This window comes from Dermacentor variabilis, chromosome 4, assembly GCF_050947875.1.
Source record: "Dermacentor variabilis isolate Ectoservices chromosome 4, ASM5094787v1, whole genome shotgun sequence".
In the NCBI taxonomy this organism is placed as follows: domain Eukaryota; kingdom Metazoa; phylum Arthropoda; class Arachnida; order Ixodida; family Ixodidae; genus Dermacentor; species Dermacentor variabilis.
The window spans coordinates 122,486,928-122,506,374 of NC_134571.1; the positions used below are offsets into that span (position 1 = coordinate 122,486,928).

At 45.9% G+C, this 19,447-nt stretch overlaps 1 protein-coding gene across 2 annotated transcripts in view; it reads right to left on the reverse strand.

Moving 5' to 3' along the window:
- Positions 1-18,234, reverse strand: part of LOC142579701 (DNA damage-regulated autophagy modulator protein 1-like) — an 80,135-nt gene extending 61,901 nt beyond the window's left edge. The window contains exon 1 of one of the 2 annotated variants that reach the window (XM_075690181.1): positions 18,129-18,234. The gene's annotated coding sequence lies outside the window, so the exon portion shown is untranslated. Of the gene's footprint in view, positions 1-17,605; positions 18,091-18,128 lie in introns of those variants that run through there. The other variant, XM_075690182.1, reaches the window with a different exon arrangement.
- Between the last annotated feature and the right edge of the window lie 1,213 nt (positions 18,235-19,447).

Genomic DNA, 19,447 nt, shown 5'->3' on the forward strand with positions numbered 1-19,447 from the left:
TATTCAAATGCCCCGCCATTCGACTTGATGGGCGTTTCGAGCTTTCAGCGTAGAAACCGATGCAGGAAAAGCCCAGCCGTACGGTTGTCGAAATGGCATCCCTGCACAGAACATACTTTCTTTGAAGGCCGGCGAAAGCTTTAGATGTCGAGTGCTGATCCTATCGTCGGATGCCAAGCCCGTCGGCCAGCGCAGTCGCACGAAAACAACTGCACAATTATCTGGCGGTCGCAACTCACTACTTTTGACTGAACAGATTAAAAAGCGATGAAGCTACCCGCGTCACCAAATTCAGACAAACTTCGACAAGCAAAAAGGCACGAACTGCGAAGGGGGCGTATTTCAACAGGTGAACTTTACGAGTGCGCCTTTCTGCCCATTTCAAGACGTGCATTGCATTGCGAGTGATAGTGGCGTCAACGCCCCCTGTAGCGATGGGCGCTGAAAAGAAATGCATTTATTACTAGTAATAAAATTAAACTTGTATTTTCTTAACTCGTCACGAATATATAAAATTGACTAGGAATTTTATTTTCGTTGAATGAATCTAACTGTGTCTCGTTTGAATTAAAAAAACGCTTTTTCTTTCCCAATGTTTGTTCCCTCCAAACATAGTCGCGCTTCAATCGCTGCTCCCATAACCCCCCTTGCTGATGTCGGTGACAATCTGTACTGAACCGCTTTTCGCCCGAAGCTTCGCGACCTATTTGAATCGAACTTGTATAGACTGTCCAGACATATTTATGGGCTGTAGTGCGTTGCGTAAGGGAGGATCACGAGGCATTCTTATAGCCTTGAAACGTAAATATGGCAGGTAACAAAAGGTTCTATATATATATATATATATATATATATATATATATATATATATATATATATATATATATATATATATATATATATATATATATATATATATATATATATATATATATATATATATATATATATATATCTGTAGCTGGACAGTATGTACCGAATCCGAGCTCATGCGCCCGATGTGAGCAACAATTATTGTGCGTGATGTATATATAAGCAGCCCTTCTTTATTTATGGAGGAAATGGTAGCGTCTAAGAAGCCAGCCTGAACAGGAAGACGTTTGGTAAATGCGTCGCAGGCTTCTCTTTCGGTATATGCCTGTCTGCTCTGCCATACAAGTGGCCATTACCACGTTTACTTAGACTGCTTGCGTCGGTCAATTGAGAGAGGAAACCAACGCAGCAATGACATGCTGAGAAATTGTTACGACTCTTCATGATGGCTGAGGGATCTGCGTGGACTAGCAAGCTCCGGCGTGCTGGTCAGCACAAGGAAGGGGAAAAAGGAAGCAAATATTTATTGTCTAGTAAGGATGATGGTGGTGACGACGAAGAATTAACATTCACGTGTCACTCTTGAACGTTCAAGCACAGTATACGGTGTCATATAATATGTTTAAGATGGCCCCCAGCGACAAAGCCGCACATTTTGGGTGAAGCGAACGAGCCAGAATAGTGTTCTTGACAGTAGCTTCTGCACAGTTAATACTATAGATGGCAATCGAGTGCCTGTCGCTCTAGTACTTGCGCAAAAAATATAATACAAAGAACAGGTGCAATATACGCCCTGTGCATTCCTAATTTCACTGAAGAGCTCCTTAAAGAAGCGCTAAGGAGAAACGCTAGATAAATTTACACCGATTAAACAATCTGTTGATAATGTAGCTCGCTGATCGATCAATCAATAGTTGCTGGAGAAGATTTGCTAACTAGGTTTTTATTGCGAGAAATACAACTCAAAAGCGGCAAAGTACAGGCCACGGAAGGGAAAACAGATGTGCTCGATTAGCAATCTCGGTAGTCGCTCACTTTGGCGCACCCTGGTGAGGTCGAAGTCCCGTTTACTGCCCAAACTCACACAAACACACAAAGACTCGCGGATGGCTGTCGACACGACCACTCAAGTCGCAGACATGGTGTTCCTGGCTGCCTTCCTTTGGAACTGTGACTTGTCGGTCGGGCCATCTGCTGAGTGCTGTACGCTGAAGCCATCGCTGGTTGATAGCTGACTGGAAATTATTTAACGCATTCTTCCAAAACACTGTAATCGTTATTTTCTAGCTGAAAAGTCGATAACCAGATGTGGAAATGAAGGCTTCACTTGTCAAAGTAACTGGGCGGAAGGATTCAAGGCACAAGGGCGTCTTACCCGGTTTTAAGATTGCTTTAATTCGAGCGACTTTCCAAAAGTCAGGTACAGTTTCTTCTATCCATAAATTATTACAGATATCTAAGAGAGCATTTGTACCTGTCGGTCCGAGGTTTCTTAGCCTATTGAACGTAATGCCGTCCGGCCCAGGCAGAGGATTTTTGGCGATATGATCCAATTGCACACTAAAGTTGGCTTAAAGTGAAATTATGATCTGATTGAGGACGTTGGGCCCAGTAGCAAGCAGTAATTTTATGCTTAGTTGACACTACTAAACTATCAAATTCTGCACATTGCGATGAAAAAGCAGGTCTGGAAATAAGCTCACAAAGTGTTCATCTGCAACTATTATCTCACATGTGCCCCGAGCTACAGCGAGAGCACGAAATGGGAAACTCTGTGTTACAGGTTTGTTTATGCAAAGTAATGCAGAAAATGATTGACGCGCGACTTCAGTGGTGGTGTAATGAAACGAATGTGTTGTCCAACTACTTAGTAGGTTTTAGAAAACAGATGCACAATGCATAAAATATTAGATACCTGTGTGGAACACGAGCGTGCACGTGGAACCATGACGATAGCAGTATTCCTAGACGTCAAGAGAGCATTTGACACTGTTAGTCACGTTCATGTTCTGCTAAGTATGTTGGAACTTGGTCTGTCTGGCAGGTCCTTGCGATGGATTTCTGAATCTTTATCAGGTCGCAAAATATTTGTTCAGATAGGGGAAGGAGAGAGTGCTGAACATGTTGTCAAACAGGGAGTACCACAGGGAAGCGTACTCAGCCCCTTTCTTTTTAACTGCGTCATGGCTGATTTAACAAGAAGACAGCCATCACAGTTAAAGTTTTCACTGTATGCAGACGATGTGTGTATTTGGACATCTGGGTCTAATGCTCAACTACTTCAGATGGCATTGCAAGATGGTATAAACGTCATTAACCAATTTTTGAGAGAGAGGATTGATTCTCTCACAAGCAAAGACAGCTGTATGGCCTCTCACTCAGAGGCAGTTAAAAATTTCACCCTTAATCTGGAAGGACACCCACTAATGATTGTGACACAGCATCGATTTCTTGGCATAATACTTGATAGGCACCCCACATAAAAAAACTCGAAAACGAGGTCAATGCCTTATTGACTTTACTTCGCAGACTTGCAGGCACATCATGGAGCTGTCAGTATCGTCCATGCTGACTGTTTAGAATGCATTAATACGACAAAAAATTGCGTATTCCGCGCCCATCTTACACGGACTTTCCCACACGTCAGAAGAGCGACTTCAAAGACTTTTAGCTAGAGGACTACGCATATGTCTAGGAGTTCCACGAGCGACTTCTAGCTCCCTTGTAATAGCTGAGGCTCATCAATCACCATTTCCAGTTATGCGAACTGCAGAAACATGCCGACATTATTTCCGTCTTCAAACACAGCATAAAATCCACCCACTGGCTCTAGACATAATGAAAAGCGAAGTTATGTTCATATCGAAATTTGAGGAAATCTTCACATATTGCCAAGAAATGGATTTTGGAACTCAGACGTCGAATATCCTCCATGGCTACTTACACTTCCAAAAATCGAATTGCGAAATTCAGAAAAAGAGACATGTTCATTCAGGCTGCTCAACAACTAGCACTTTACCAGACATATTGTGGTATTCAGGATACACACACGTCTACACAGATGGCTCGAGCACAGCAACCTCTTCAACTTCATTATTCATTATACCGCACCTCAACAAACAAGAATCATTTAAGTTATCTCGTGCGGCTTCGTCCACAACGGCTGAACTGTCCGCAATTCTATGTGCGATAAAATTTATATTGTCAGTAAGAGATGCGCAAAAATGGGTAATTTTCAGCGATTCACAGGCGGCTCTAACGTCACTCTGCAGCACAAAAGGGAAAACATTCAGTGATAGTATAATATACGAAACACTTAAACTCCTCACAAAGGCAAGCGAAGCGAAACGTACAATAGCATTGCAGTGGATACCAGGGCATTGTAACATTCCTGGCAACACAGCAGCCGATGAAGCAGCACGACATGCACACCTCAAAGATGATGCGGTTCCACTCCCAATATCAAATAATGAATTACGCTGCATTATAAGGACAACGGCTTTCAAAATGTGTAGAAACACTTGGTTTGACCAGAATTCTAAGAAATCGAACTTATACCGTATTGATCCGTTTATTGAATTCAAATTTTCATTGTCATTAGACAGAACTACAGAAACCCTCATTCATCGATTAAGGCTAGGCACTGCCTACACAAAGCACTTCTTACACAGAATTGGGCGTGCGGAAACACCCGAATGTTATTGTGGATTTGTAGACGAAGATATATATCATCTCCTTCTACATTGCCCACAGCACGACACACCGAGATGCCGACTTCAGTCAACCCTACTTAAATTAGACCGCAGACCGCACCTCAACAAAGAAAGTTTTGGGTCCTTGGTCAACAATGTCCTTGCAGAAGAGCGCTTTAAAAGCACTAAAGACTTTTCTTGAAGACAGCGGCATTGTTGGACGTTATGAACGCTTTTATTGTTCCTTTCATTTCAACGTCGCCGTATGTATGCATCTGTTTGTAAGTTACGCTATGTCGACTGTTCTGTTGTGACTATATGTGATAATGGATTTACCCGATGTATGGACCACTCGCTGACTAGAGGCTGTGTTATAAGGCGACAGCATCGTTTGTATTGTTGAGACACTTATATACATAATTGTGGAGACATTTACCTTGTATATTGTATGTACCATATGCTTCCTATGTCATAGTCTTCCTGTGAAATTGTTGCGTGATAAGTCTTGGTGCTTGTGCGAAAAAGGTTATTTGATATGCAATGTTGAACCCTATATATTGTATGATGGAACCATTGAAGAGATAAGGAGTAGCCGGCGCCTTAAATTGTGCGTGAACATCTCATTATATCATACAAAAAAAAAAAGGTGCACTTCTGTTATTTTTTCTTCAGTTTCGCGTTTGAACCTGAGCGCCGGTACGTAACTGTGACCCCGTAAATTAAGAGGTATATTTTTCCGTATACTGGCAACTGTGGCACAGCAAAAGTTCTCAAAACTTGCCATGTTCATTCCTCGGCACATTTTGGAATGGAATGCAGTCTGGCTTTACCAATATAGAATATGCTTAGGTCTCAGAAGATGTGCTCAGAATCCGTGAGGTCATGGCAGGGTGGCTAAAGGCGGCGGCGCCATCGGTCTCTCATTTTTATTTATTTTCTAGCTATCAAGCTTCCTCTCATGATAGCAGTGACTTCTTTATTTAGGTGATAATCTGCAAATACCACTCAAGTTTCTTTCCGTAGTATACTTAAAAAGCAGCTCTGTATAAGACAACGGCTATGTCTGCATTGCGGACTCAATAATAGACGTAGGAAGGGGAGGGACTGGTGGAGGTTGAGGTTGAGGTAAGGAAGAAACGCAAACGTCTGCAGCCCTAATAAGAGCACGGCTCAGTGCCTGTGGTGAGTGGGAAGTGGGAAGAAAGAGGATAGAAGACTCAGCATGGAGTTAGAGGGGGAAGTGGCTCCCCATGGCGGGTCTTGCTATGGGCTAGAGTCTGCGGGACAGCGAGGTGTCCTCCAGAAAGCCAAGGACTGCCTTCAAGACATGGCCTTAGCGGCGAGCGGGCAAGACCAGGCCCGCAACGGTCGAAGCAGGGAGACCCTGCTGGTTGGAGGGGTGCACGCAAATGGCGAAGACGCGCACGTCAAATTAGGCAGGCGCTTCCGCATAGCTTTAGCTTTGTAGGTATGAGTCCTATCGTGTTTTTTCCTCATGTCTTGGATAACCGCCTCCTGCCCACGGCTTTCGACAGCGCAGTACAACACGCGCGAGTGTTTTGATTGCCAATTTTGCGCTCCCTTCGAACATTGACATGGTTAAGTAAATGCGCCGCCTTGCCTGGGCGACGGAGCCGGTAGTGGACCGTGGGGCAAAGTGATGTGCTGGGGCGTATAGGAGAGTTGCTAGAAGTCGCGCCGTCATTGACGAGATAATAGCCGTTGCAGTCCATGGCTAAAAAGATACACGAGGAAAATGCCAGCGGGCAGTTTATGTTTATTACGAGGAAAGGAAAGCACGCTCTCGGCTTTAGTAGGTGGATAAAAAATAAAGGAAATGTCGTGAGCTATATTTCACACGTGCCGCACATTTCACGGTCCGTGGATACTGTTTCTCCTCCTCCTCCTCCTCCTCCTTCTTCTTTATTTTTTGTTTCGACGAGTAACTCACACATTTCCCAAATAATATAACTAAAACCAATGCAAACGACTGTTTTCAGCGATACACGAAAATGTAAGACCAAAGTAACAGTAAGGTATAACTACAACGCTAAAGTTTATAAGCAGTTTCAAGGTATCCCGGTCTTCAGGGCACCGGAAATTGTACATGTCAATTACTCGGGGCTGTCACATTGCTTACTGGACGCTGGCGCGCATTTAGCAGCTAGGTGGTAAACCTCTGCTGGATTGAGAGATTCCTTCACTCATGACGACACTTAATGTGGCACTACGATGAGAAGTTTAAATGGACAATAAGAAACACTGATCAGTTTAGACTCAAAGCTTTAGTTTTGGTAACTTCGCGGTAATACATTAGTTATTATAGGGGAAAACAATAGCCAGATTTTCTTTTTCTTTTTTTGATTTGGCGTTGAAACTCCAGCATCGGAACGTCAGTTTAACTTGACGATCTCTGTGTATCTTCTCGTACTTTGTCTGTTGCAGTTAAGTAAAGTTCTTAAAGCTTCCTATAGGTGCGGTCATTTGACTCCATAAGAATGCAACGTATTTCATCTCTGCAGAAAAGAAAAGAAAAGGTGCTATGGGGCCGAGCAGACAGCGTCGAAATCCATGACTTCACGGAAAGCCAGTGTGGGAACATCAAGGCGGCGTCGCCACCAATATCGTTTTCGTGTTTTTTCTGGCTCAATATTAAGCCTCTTCTCTCAATAAGAGTGGATTTTTTTGTGTATCGTAAAACAATAATTTGCTCATTCTTTTTCTTCGTGCACCATAAAAGTTATTTCTGACACTTCGTCGTTCACGTCGTTTCGGTTTTCTTCGAGCGCACGAAAGTTGCACACGAAAGTTGGTTCCGCTCGCGGGCTAGTATTAAACAGCGCTTGATTTCAGCATGCTTAAGAGGTGCTTGCCTTCCGGGAATTTCACAGTTGCGTGCAGTCGCACAAAGTGTGGTCAATTGATTCTTCATGGCCGCAGTGGTCGCATATTGCGGTGTCGGCCATCCCTGTGCGGAACGCATAGGCTTCGATAAAAGCAACACCCGACCACAGTCGATACAAAAGCATGGCGTCTCCATGGCGAAGCTTTGATGGGACTCGAATGCTTAATGTCCGATCAAGGGAGTACAGTCGGGAATTCCTGAAATGTGGCTCATTCCATTGCGACATGGTGCACTGGCGAGCAAGCAGGCGGAGCTTCCGTGCTGCGTCGGTTCTAGAAAGTGGTATTGGTACGTGATGGTCCTCAGTATGGGCTGAACCGGCAGCTTGATCGGCCCGTTCATTGCGATAATCCCGCAGTGACTTGGAAGCGTTTCTTGCAATCTACTTGACTTTGTGGACGTCTCTAACTAGAAAGTCCGTTGTGTGCGTGTGTGTGTCTCTGTCTGTGTTTTTTGTTCTTATATTTTTTAACTTTTCCTCTCCATGCACGTTCTAACCCCTATCTCCCAAGCACAGTGTAGGGTAGCAAACCGGAGACCAATATCTGGTTAACCTCACTGCCTTTCATCTTCATCTCTCTCTCTCTTTTTTGTCTCTCTCTCTCTGTCTCTCTCAGACACAGTTGTATGCACAAATGCAGATCCGAAGGCCAACGAACCGCGTATACAATATCTGCCACGCTCATGAGCACATGTAAAGTAGCACGCCTTCGCAACTACGGTGAACGACGTTATTGCTCAAATGCAACGTCGTTCGTCTTGCTTGGTGCACCTGCACAGATTTAGGCGTCTAGCAGCTCATGAACTGAGTTTGCCATAGCTTAGAGTAGAGCGCTTTGGTTAATGGCTGTTTCTAGCACAGTTACTTAAGAGAGAAAAAAAAAGCACAACAGGCTGGCCCCCAACTCCAGTTGACGTCTATACTTAAAGCAAAATATTGTTGGTGTGATTGGCTCATGAACCATGTGTGTTTGCGTATGAAGTATGGTTGTCGAAGTATAAATATTGGTATTAATGAGTAGTATGCTATACGAAGAAGTGATTTGCAGTGTAGTATAGACAGGCTGGGTATCGTATAAACATAGTTACTAGCAACACATTGCACTTATATTAGTTGGTTAGATTTTCAGCAGGGATCCATAGTGCCTTGCTACACTCATGGTGTTTCTGATGCGTCGGTTTCGTACAATGCAACTGCGGATAAAACGCCCCAAGCGTCTCAACGCGACGGCTTGCCCGCGAGACAAGGTGTTCTGTGCCGCTGGCGTGTCGAAGCACGCGTCCGTGGCGTTGGGCGTTAAGAGGCCAGACGCGTACGAAGTGCCTCGACACTGCAAAGAAAGCTTCGCTTTGAAAGGCGAGCGTGTTTACCATATCTACACTACCTACACTTTCATATTTCGTACCCGTTATTCTATTGAGTCCACTTCTTCGTGAGGGCCACTAGCGTGACGCATTATCCCGCGTTCTTCCTCCATTCATTCTCTCTCTCTACAAAAATTAAAGGCGTGTTCCAGAACACTACAGTACCACCTATCCCGAACGAACGGGAAAGTCGCATCACAGGATGACGAAAGCAAGAAAATGAACGCTCAGGTCAACTTACTTGCATTGCTCGTCCATCTCTCTGTCTTCGGCGCACTACTTTCTCGCACCGATTCACGACCAAACTGGCGACGCCCTAAGACAGGCGCATCGTTGTTTCTTTGACAAAAAGAGCCTTCTAGAAAACTCCGCAGTGCGATTTAAATAGTTCGAGCAAATGACTATCAGGTTTGTTCAAGCAAACTACCACTGGTATCGCTTAGGAGCCGCAAGGTCACGTATTCACTGCCTGCTGACTTAAGCGTTGCTGCGAAGTTATCTTTGGAATTCGTGACAAGACAAAGTCGCCTACTGGCCTACAATTCCTATGCTAAAGCGCTCGCGTACGTTTTCCTTTCTTTTTTTTCTTTTTTCTTGGGGGGGGGGGGAGAGGACCTTTGATCATGCGCAAACAAGGGCGTTGTGTTTAGAAAAATAGTTCCTGCTTAACAACTAGGAAATTATCAGTGCAAATATACGGGGTCATCATGCTTAAGTTTTCAGAAGTTTTTAAATATCATCTGTCGCAGATATAGTTCTATTCCTTCAGCTGGATTACTCAAAGAGGCACGACGTTACTTGCGTGAGAAATCAGAACACATACTCAAATAATGAAGAACATTACTAATTAACTTTTTAATCAATTACTTTATGGCACATATTGTAGTTTACGAACTGCAGGTGCAATAATTACTGAGAGTGAGCTTTTCGTTGCGCCATAAAAAAGAAAACGGTCCTTGAAAATTGGTTGTGAGTCCCTATAAAATTGTCCTAGCTCCGTAGAATGAATTGGGCATGGAGTAAAATTTCGAAATATTTGTGTCTTCGAATCGCATGGAAAGCACTTCCGCTTAGACTTTTTTAAATTATATTAGTTATCACAGGTTAAAAGAGATGAACTAATTTAAATATTTAGGCGCGACGTTATCGAATGGTTACAGCTGAAACGTCTACATTGACGGCACATGCACGCTTCCTCGCAAGCGCTGTTTATTGCCCCAGAAGCCTAATGACGCGCCGAGAAATTAAAACCGATAGCATATACACATTTCACAAAGTCCAAACTGAAACATGCGTATGATATATGATATGCGCATGCTAAGACTAATATTTGCTCTCTAAAAAAAAATTTAGATGAGAGCAGTTCGTTCTACTTTTTATAGCAATATGATCGCAACGTGTGCGTTTCGCAACTTATGAAGCATAACGGAATCAGTTTCACAGACAATACGTAAATTAAATAAATTGCAATTCTTATGTTTGTTATTAAACCGGATGCTCTCGCTTGACGCTATCCTATGTGCTGTACAACCGTCAACTCGACAAACTGGTCACTCACATTCAATCTCGTTAACCACGTATTTTTTTACTCGGACAAACTGGTTCAAGTATGACTGCTATCCCCGTGCAATCGCTGACTGGAAAACATTGCCTCAGATGTTTAGAAGAAACCAATGCCTATGTTACCTGGCTGTTGTTTCTCTAACTTCTTTGTTCTATAAGGTAAGGTAGTACACATTGATTTAGGCACTTTTACATCTTGTATTTTTTTCTTGGCATATTCCCAAGCATTGAATTGTTTTGTCATACTTCGAATCCTTGGCATTCCCGCTTGGGCTTTCTGGCCTGCAATATATTTATTTATATGTACATATATATATATATATATATATATATATATATATATATATATATATATATATATATATATATATATATATATATATATATATATATATATATCTTCGGGAGCTGGTAATAGGTGGAGAGGGCACTTGGGCAGGGGTGGGGGTGGAAGTGGCGTAAGTGTGTGTCCTTCTTTGAAAGCCTCATTCTGTTTACGGGTAACAACCCTGCCTCCGGTATTTAAAGAAAGGAAAAGAAAACGAAGATTAATAGCGTACAAACCGTCCGCGTTGTAAGCCAAGGGATTAAATAAAAATAGATCAAAGATTTCGATTACCAGTAGGCAGTTTATGGAGGTCATGGATCGGACCGATAAACATCACACAGATACGAGTTCATAAAGACCTTCGCGTGCGTTCGATTTCCAGAAGACAGTGCGTACATTCTGGCAGTTTGTCCTTGTGTATCTATAGTTCAAGGGAAGAACGGATGGACAGCGTTTGAATGTGCACAGAGCAACGCAGACGTCCTCGGCACATTGAAGGGAGGAAAGAACTGAGAAAACTTACGTTCGAGAACCTGGGGCCTAATTCCCAGGGCTGTCTCGCTCGTAAGCGCCGTTTACCACTGGCTGGTCGCGTTCGCTAATAATATTGTGACACACTGACGAAGAAGACGTTTGAAGCTTGATAGAAAGAAGATGACGCCCTGGACTTCGCGAGGTGTCTACCATCTTGTCAGTTGCTAATATTATTGTAAATATCCTGTAAATGTACCTGCAAGTGCCACTTCGGTTGTCGTGAAATTTCTGTGCTTGGGCACAGAAATTTCCTTGGCGCTTGTTGTACTTTCCCGTACTTGGCACTTGTTGGTACTTTCCCGTACCAACAAGTGCCAAGGACATTCGCACCTTCCTGGGCCTTTGTTCCTTTTTCCGTCGGTTTGTCCGAAATTTTGCGGACGTTGTGCGTCCTCTTAAGCAGCTCCTAAAGAAAGACCCTGCCTTCATTTTGGGGCTCTGAGCAAGCTGGTGCTTTCAGCGAGCTGATTGGTCTGTTTAACTCCCCGCTGTTGCGTACTCCAGGGTAGTGTATCGTACTGCTGCCGAGTTGTAGCGACGCCTGTTTAACGAAGCTCGACCGACGTTACTATTGGATAGGGTGGCGTTGTCGGCGGGCTGCAGGCATCCGGTAGATCATGGCGACCAGGCAAGGACGAGACGATTTCTAGTGCGATACTTGCACGGTTTATTCAACGGTTGGTCAAAGATGATAAGAAGAGAATGAAGTGATGAAAAGTACATTTTTGAGCCCCTTAAATAGCCTCTCTAAAATCGTGGGAGGGATCTTGCTCCCGTCGACGTCACGTGACAGGCACAGAGTCTGGTTTGCCGACGGGCGTCCCGCCTCCGTAGATACCAAGCCGCCGCAAGGAAAGGGGCGTCCCACCTCCCGTCCGGGAATTGTAGACGCTTGTCCTTCTCTTTTGCACGTTGCTGGTTCGCGGAAGTTCCCCCGTAGAGCTTGACAGTTTGATGAAAGGGTCCCTCTAAAGTCGCACACACACACAAAAGGGCCTGTAAACACTGCGGGGCTTCCGCCAGACTGGCATACACTCGAGACAACCAGGGCGAATTAGGAAGTCACACTTCGTTTCGATGAGGCATGGTGGGCCAGAGTCCTTTCTGCACGGGGTGCTAGACGCCAACCGTAACACCGCCCATTCTTGTTCACTTTGATGCGTCAGCTCCAACAGAAGTGCTTACCGATGCCAGTGGCCATGATATTTGTGCTATCTTGGCACAGAAACAACAAAGGCGAGAAGGTGTTATTGCCTACGCAAGCCGCCGTCTTTCCCCAGCTGAGCGCAAGTATTCTGTCACCGAACGCGGGCGTCTGGCTCTCGTTTTGGCAGTGGGCAAATTACGCCCGTACTGTTACGGGCGGCAATTGAGTCATCACTTATCTCCACGCTCTGTGTTGTCTTTCGTCGCTGAAAGATCCTTCAGGGCGCCTCGGTCGCTGGGCTCTGCGCCTTCAAGAATACAACTATTCAGGGCCGGTTACATCAAGATGCGGGCTGCTTGTCGTGCCATCCTGTCGACCCACCTGACGTTTCTGCGACCGGCATCCCTGCCACCGTTCTCACTCTGTCTTCTTCTCGCGATAGTGGAGCGCAAAAACGCCGGGAGGCCTCCTTACAAGACCTTATGCAACGGCTCACTTCAACGACGCCCGATCCTTCCCTTCGCATGTTTGAATTTCATGATGGCATATTGTACCGCTCTAACATGCGCCCGGACGGCTCTGACCGACTCTTCGTTGTGCCTGAGCATCTGCGTCTGACTGTTCTCGCTCGGCTGCTGGTCACCTTGGCGTGTCACGGACTTATGACCGTGTTCGTCGGCGCTTCTTTTGGCTTGGTCTATACCGTGACGTCTGCCGTTATATCACTGCGTGTGACCTCTGTCAACGACGTAAAAAGCCAACCACACTCCCTGCTGGCCCCCTTCAACCCCTTGACGTACCATCCGAATAATTCTTCCGTGTACGCGTTGATCTTTTATGCCCCTTTCCTACGTCTCCTTCGGGAAACAAGCGGATTGCTGTAGCAACATACTGTCACCCGATATGCAATCACACGGGCTATTGCGACATGCTGTGCAACCGATGTCGCTGACTTCCTCCTAGAGAACGTCAGCCTTCACCACATATGCTGTACATATGTTTCTGCTGGCCATCGTGACTGGGACGTTGCGTTGCCGTTCGTCACTTTCGCCTATGATTCGTCTCGCCGTGACACCGCAGGCCGACGCTACGTCGGACTATATTTAGGTCTTAACGGCTGGATCGGCGCGCCGACAGCAAGCCCTTTCACGGGCGAGTTCTCGCCACCGCTCGTCGAAGGCTGCCTGTTCTTTGGTGGAACGCACAATGCTCGGCTGTCCCATCCGTTTTCTGAGACTGAACGGAAACGAAGCCGGCGCAGCGCGCGCGATACCCTTTGCTGCCCTTTCCCTCCCTCTCGGAAGCGAAACGACTCTGATTGACTGTACGCTTGGTGTGAGCGCGCGCCTATGCAGCTGGAATCCTTGCTAATGACTCATCCTCCGACGCCGGTGCAGCTCTGAACTCACCAAACCACCCTTTCCCGCACCTGCTCTGCTCTGGGAGCAACGGGTTTTTGCGTGACCAGATCGCCACCGTAACTTGTGAGCCCATTGCAATGCAAGCTTCCCTTAAAAAAACACCGACGAGGCAAACATTTTCTGTTATATCTTCTCAGGCTGAAATATTGAAAGTGCGAACAATAACAGACGATCGGCCCACCCAAGAGGCCGCGTTTCTCCTAGAAAGCTCGCCTTCGTACATAGCGTTCGCCGATACCGTTTCCCTGTAAACATTACTGTTACATAAGCTGCAGTTTCCGGGATGCCTGAATATCAGTCAGGCATCTTTGAATGGTATCGCGTTCCACTCTTCAAGGCGAAGCTTAAGCCTCCACCCAATTTTATTACCGAAGGTGACCAACAGTGGCGAAGAGCGGTTGAAGACAAAAAAACTGTGAATTAGGTATCAGATCACCCGCCACTGCAATGTCAGCGGACTATGTGCAAGGGCGACCTCTACACCGACTGCGACGACGGTTTAAGAGTAGAGGTCGGCTGCTTACCGATCTACCTGTGATGCCACTGAAGGCTGACCTTCGTTAGGGACAGCTCTACGCTGCTGATCAGTGATCTGATCTGGTGTATAACGCGCATTTCTTATCGCACTTTTCAAAGGCAATGTCACCATGACATTCGTCTTCGAAAGCTGCTTCTTGTATCGGTCAGGCATTGCACCGTCGTGCATTTTTTATCAATGGGTGAGGTAACAGCGATTACTCCTGGGTTAGAAAATGTGTCCTCGTTATCTAAGATGCATACATTTAGGATCCAGGGTCTTCGGTGCTTGAAGCCAAAGGGCTTCGAGGAAGAAAATATGCTAACTTCACGCGCTGCAATGCGTTAGTGCTCGCAAAGTTATCTGAAGGGTTCGCACATTCTTGTGGAATACGTATTCGCCGAAAAGGAGGTCACTGCTGGGACTGCTCGGCATCGTAAACAGCGGCTTTACTAAATAAACTTATTGTTTCACAGTACCTCTGTGGTATTTAGCTCCATTCCTGTCACTCTGTACAACATTAATGGCGCTTTTTCAGGCACAGACCCCTTATAAATATCAGATCAGTCTCAGTGCGGATTTTCCACCGGCCGACGTACAACCCAAACTTAGTACATCGTATTTTGTATTTTGCAACAATTCGTTTTTCCTTTTTTTTCTTTTTTCCATTCTCTATGCCCTTCGCCGTAAGGGTCGCCTTCGTTATCTGTCACCGGTGTCGGCCATTCGGCGGGACTGACTATTCTGGTGTTCGCAATGCAATTCGTATACACTTACAGTGTGGAGCAGTCTTCACAGCGAAGAAATTACTACACCGAAGGTGACGGCCTAATCGGACGCCCCCTTACGCACATACAACTTATTAACTTCGTCCGTGGTATCCTAATCAGTGCTTAGCATGCTCTTCCAATTGCCCTATCGTTCGCAAAGCTGCATGACAACAGGCTGGCATGCGCTTCGGCTATAATCAACCATTCGCAACATCTCAGACGAGCACAGCTAGATTGCTCAAGGCGAACGGCATCGCATGTATTTCAAGAATTCAACGCAGAATGAATCCCTGGCACGTTTCCAGCATGCAGTCACGAGACACTGATTTCTGAGTAACGTTCATTTCGATGAGACTTCGCAGCGGAAAAGCGTTGGTCGGCGGCGTGTTGCGCAAGGAGTGCTGGGCAGAGAGTGGTTCCGAGGAGGAATACAAAAGAGTAGGGAGACGCTGTTGAACAATGAAACTGTCGGCGCTCGAGCATAGCATAGTAGCGCTTTTCTTTTCGCTCAAGGCGAGCAAGGTGCTGCTGCGAAGTTTTTCACGAAAATGTACAATCAGCCGTAGTTTCTCGAGGCTGTCAAGGCTAGCAGTAAGTCTTATTCCCGCGCATCATTTTCTCGCAGAGTTATAAAAACAAACTGTCATTGCACAAGGAAACCCTGGAATTCATATTGCTTGGCTGGAGACGCGCGAAGTCAGAAGTGCAACGAGCTCTGTTTTAAGTATAGCGATTCCTCGAACTCGTGTAACTCCGCATACATGAACAGACGTTTCATTTCAGGACGAGAGAGGGACATGTCGGAACAATGGAGAAGCAGCAACATAACCGAAAGCCCAAGGTTCATCAGCTGCTTGGATACTTTGTACTTCAGACACAATATAACATTGCTATGGAAGATAAGTCCGGCCGACAGGACATGCCAGAGTTTGCGTAACTAAGACGGCTAGCCTCTCTATGAGTCACGTTTCGATAACTTAACGCCTCTTTCCAGAGCGGATGACATGCGGTTACCTATTAAAGTGAGTGGTTATCAAGAAAGAAACATACAGTAAAAGGTTCGTTATAACGAAGTCAACGGGACAGGAAATGCGCTTCCTTATAACGTATTTTGCTGAGCGCGGAGAGGCTATTGAAAAGCTCGTCCTGTGTTGCGCTGTTCCTGTTTTTATTCTATAAAAACGAGCCATAGTAACGAGGGTCGCGCACCGCAACAACGCGGGAGCTAAATTGCAAATACGGTGGCAAAGACCGCAAAAAAAAAAAAGAGATATGGATAAAGCTATATCTCAAATAAAACGAGCTTCTTAAAACCAGGGATAGCTGAAGTCACGAGTAACAAATCGCGGCGTTACGAGCGAAGTGACAGAAATCTCATTGATACTGTTCGCTATGCGAGTATCTTGCACAAGTTCTGGGCGACAAAGTTGTGGTGCAAACAGGGTTACCAATTTTACTTCAGGACGGCATTAGGAGGAGCTACAGGAAGCTGTGTGAAAACTTTGCCTCGCAGGCCAGGATGGTTCGCTTCGATGGCATACGTATTTCTTTATAGCCATGACAGTATTTCTAAAATGGCAAGAGCGCTATAGACTTCAGCAAACGTAGTAAACACTGAACTTCGCTATTAGAAACCGCATGCAAAGCTATACCTTTCGTATTATATTGCAGGAATGATCACTGTGCATCTGAAACATTTTTCACTCTAAGTACATCAATGCACTAAAACTATAGATTTACATACTGTAATCACAATACCTTTTAGAAGGCTACAGCGTGAGAACCGACGGGGACAAAGGAGGCACGCAAAGTACACAGACACAGAGCTTACGTGACAGACAAAGTACACAGACACAGCCTTCCACTATGTTCAATGAACAAGCCCATCTAGTTACTCTGCTCACAATACCTGCTTGAAAACTAATAAATATAGCCGTTAAAACTTAGAAGGCGTGTGCCGAGGCTGCGCCTGCCTTTATCCAAAAGTATCTCACACACCTCGCGCTCTGTCATCTCATATAGAAAACCTTATCGTGGAAAGCACAGATTTTAATGTGAAAAGTTCAGCATTGCTTAATGTGCAGGACACGGAAGTTTGCGCTGTGTCGACATCCTCGCGGTTACTGCAAGCTTTAGTCAACCAAGGTTACGAGATCACAGGCACTTGCCAAGTGGGGCATTACGCGGACGAACAGGTAGCGGTTTTCGAGCCGCATTATCTTGCACGCTTCATTTTTTTGTTCTTTTTTGATTAAGTACCTGGATGTAGGTCAACGCATGTGATCCTTCCTTTGGAGTTTGAAAGCATAATGGAACAAGGACGAAAAAAAGAAAGCTTTATAGAAGACGTTGAACGCATTCGTGAACAAGCATTTCGAGAGCCTGTGTAGGAGACACAGCTGGCTACGCTACCAACATGGTGCCCTAGGATGTTTGTAAACAACATTGAATTTGCAGCGGCGTGCCCCATAAAGCAACCCAGAACTGAACGACGCCAATCAGCGCACAAGGGGCCGGCGTTCGTGGGAAACGACGTGCAAGTATTCTTACCCGAACTATCCGGAGCGGCGTCAACAGCTGAGTGAGTCACTCCGTCCTGCACGTCGCCGCCACCGCTAGAAGAAGAAACGCCCCGTCCAAAGGCAAGGAAACGAACGATGGGTTCTTCGGCGAAAAAAAAGCTCGGCTTCCGGTGGTCAGCTAGGGAAGCAACGCGCGTGGTATCGTCCCTGCGCGAACGGACGCAATCCGCGGCGCCGCGATACCAGAGAGATCCCACTACGAAGTCACCAGGGCGTCGCGCCGATCCACATATATAAACAGACACCGCGTACACTCTTACACACACACACACACGCACAGACGCAAGTACGCCGCAGTGAAAACAAAGGCGAAAGAGAAGTCAGCGCCGATTTCACTGATATTCTCGGCTCCACACAGCCCGCTCGCAGTTTCGCGGCAGGGCCAACAGCAATGCGGTCCCACAGGAAAACCGGTTTCTCTCGCGTAACCCAAAGCGGGGACTGGACAACTCCGGCGCTACGTAGAGCAACAGTGAAGGGCATCAACTCACCGGTGGCCGCGGCAGGCTGCAGAGAGCGCAAGCGCCGCTCCGACACTCGCTCACTCACTAGCACAATAATCTTGGCCGGCAATCGAAGCCGCGCGAGGCGTCCTTGAACACCCGCGGGCAGCCCACGCACTTCGCAATATAACGCCGGGCCTGTCGCCGTAACAGCCGCTCGCCCGCGCCACTAGGCAGACCCTTTCCAAAGCACCGAGGGCATTCTCCCCGGAGTTCCTTGGCCCTATACGAAAGGCCGCACGTACGATTGACGCAAAAACAAAACACGCTGTTGCGCATGCGCTGTCCGGACAAAAATGTGCGCGTTCGGAGCGACGTTATTCGTAGCGTATTTTGTGCCCACGCAGAGGACCTCATCTCCAACAATACTCTCTGTAATTACCCATTCATATAATGACCGTGAGCAATCACGCGAGTGAAGGCGTTATTCATATGTTGGACGCTCCCTAAGCGCTCAATGAGGTGGGTCTGCTGTACGCTTTCTGTTTGTATGTATGTCTCGGGAATTACCGCCTTTGTTAACGGCCTCATCATCCGCACGCAAATAGAAAGGAAAATAGAGCGAGGAAAAATAGAAATAATGGTGTAAGGAAAAGGAAGGAAACAGAAAGGCAAGTTCTTGAAATTTTCAGAGCTAGAAGGACAGCGACAACAGAGAAGCCCACACGAGCTCCGGTGTACGTGTCTACTTCTCTGTTGTTCCTTGCTTGCCAAACCAATTGAAGAATAATGAAGATCAACCAGCATGCCTTTCAGTTCGTCTATCTGTAAGACCAGAAAGAGCAGAAAACTGAAACAAGGGCCACGAAGCCATCACGTAAAGCACCACAAGCAGAGACAGCGTAACACAACAGAGAGAGAGAGAGAGAGAGAGAGAGAAAGAGAGAAGTCATAAGGGAAAGGAAGGGAAGTTAACCAGGCTGAGCCCAGTAGGCTGCCCTGCAAGTGAAATGTTATGGTATACCGTGTGTCCCAGCTTATGTGAGCCAAGCTGTTGAACGAAAAAGAAACGGATTTAAGGCGATGCAACATACAGTTCTCAAACTTGCTGTCTTCTGTCATCAAAAGTGTAACGACCGAACAACGTAGGTCTCAAGATCGTATCTTTCACCATGTTTTCTAAATCATTTTTTTTTTCGTTGAACAACTTGTCTAACGTTAGCTGTGACATCCTGTATGGTTGATTAACGCCCAGCGCAACATTCCCGAAAAAAACTAATTACGTATGTTCTAACATCAATGTAACTATGGGAATTGTATCCCAATTCCGCTTTCCATATCGCTAGCGTTGACTGTAGGTACATAGT